Source organism: Echinococcus granulosus (genome assembly GCF_000524195.1).
Source record: "Echinococcus granulosus chromosome Unknown EG_S00213, whole genome shotgun sequence".
Classification (NCBI taxonomy): domain Eukaryota; kingdom Metazoa; phylum Platyhelminthes; class Cestoda; order Cyclophyllidea; family Taeniidae; genus Echinococcus; species Echinococcus granulosus.
In genome coordinates, this window is record NW_020170593.1 from 2,693 (window position 1) to 4,945 (window position 2,253).

Genomic DNA, 2,253 nt, shown 5'->3' on the forward strand with positions numbered 1-2,253 from the left:
TTGCCTCTTTGCATTTATCCAGCCCTCCATCTATCCACGAATGAATTTCCTCCTTGTGCTGTGGGTTGTATCGATTAATTGGTTTATCGATCGCCTGCTTAGAAAGACAACTTGGATGCAAGGACTGCTCAGCAGATGTTCGTATTGATCGCCCAGTGCGGATGAGTCAGCAACGAGGCGCACGTGGGAGGCATGGGCCACCAAAATCTAAGCCACCTATTTAAACTTCCTTTCAGTGGTGGCTTGGTCAGGGATACTTGGCCTTGACACTCCCGATTAGTGCGTCCCTCGACCTGTAGCGACAATGATTAAGGAAGGGGAGCATCTAAAGTGATAGCATCGCAATCTCAACTTTCTATGCACCAACTAGGAAAGGGAATTGCCAATAATCCACTCACCAAAATACAGTCTTTTACCAAAATATATTTAAACAAGAACAATGTTCTGGTGTTGCCTACATGGAAAGAACAGGTATTACCGCCTAACTAACGACATCATCATTCTGTCATGGTCCAGTCTAGAATCTCTTGCAACGGCAGCATCAATATTCATGATGCTTTTACAAGAATATATAGCAGGCTTATAATTTCTATCTTTTCTAAAAGTGTTTGCTTCAACGTAAAATCTTAAAATGATAATTTGATTGAGCTGCAAATGAAATGCCCTATTTACTCCGTATTACACCACACGTATACATAAGGATTGTGGTAATTTTTGGATGCAATCACTTCAGTTAACGAGAATCAAATCATTAAGCATTATTTGCAAAAATAATTTTTTAAAGGTTGTGAAAGTTATGAAAGTAATCTTCCATTCATCCACGGGGGGTAATGACATGCTACAGTTATAATAATTCATGAAGACTCTTCCATAAATCATGTGACAGCAATTTCCTAATGTCTTTAGACTAACTCCCCATTCTCATTTGAACTTCGTCATCCCAGCATAAAACGCTAAAGACAAATTTCATGAGATGATGCAAAGTAGCCTCAAGTAAAGAGACAATGTCCATCCGAAAGTATTTGCTAACGACACAGCAGGCGAATTGTTAAAGCGGTCTGAGCCAATTTAAAATATTAAGCTTTCAAATTAGACAAAAGAGCTCTAGGTCCAGTCTAACAGTTGTATATCTAGAAAAAACTGGTATCACAGAGTGGAAGTCGCCCCGCACAAATTTAAGACGGCCTTTTTGAGTTTGCTTTATAAACTACCCAATGTAATAAGGTCAAATACAAGACTGATCTAGCAAACAGAGTGTGGGTTCTTGTAAATTCCATAAAAAATTTTTAAAGGTGACCCTTAGAATAGCAGTTGCTACTTTGTCAGAAAAATCTATTCCACAGCCACACCGATTGAGGTAAACTGACTAAAGTTGGCTTAATAAATGATCAGAAACCCGAATGAACAATCACTCTCCATCACCAAGTTGTCGTCGGTTGCTGTGGCACATATCATCTATGTGTGACTTAACAATATTTAGTTAGGATAAGAAGCATTAAAAACGTTTCACAGCAGTGCAACTTTAATCGAAAAGAGGGTTAAATTCAGAAAGGGCAAGGATGTTGCTCATATAAATAAATCTAAAGGCAAATTTAGCAACCAGACCAGCAATTTCGGCCTCTCATACATCGGCCAATGCCGCGTATTTGTCCTAAGCTAGTTTAAAGTTACCAGGTAAACCGATTGCGAGTTGTTTTAATGCGGTATTTTTTGCCACTTTTTAGAAATGTGAGCACACTGCCAAGCACCATAATTTCAACAAACGAATAAAATTGGTCTTGAAAGCATATGGGCCTACTACAAAAATATCAGCAAATTCACTGGCACGTAAATCATGAGTTGCAGGCATCCATGCGCTCTCCAGACACGCCTTCACTTCTCTGTGTCAACTTGGACTGGAGCTATCCCCATGGTCAACCGCCCGTGATGTAAGCATAATACCCACAAGTCGACTGCGCCAGCCATCTAGTTTTAGCGCAATTGATAAGATACTTGACCACAACGCCACTGGTCCCTCAAGACACTTCTGCTGTACCTAGAGTTTCCTTCTGTATAGGAAATGCATTTGGAGTAGGGGCACTGTGCTGGCCATTACGCATGTCCACAGGCAGTCGTGAGAATAATGGCTCAAAAGTGGCATCATGAGACGGATTACGGAATTTAACATATCTTCGTAATTGAAATATTGGGCCTTCATTCCTCAATGCCAAGTTATTCACACTTCAGAACTGCTTAGCCGTATCTACCTGTAAA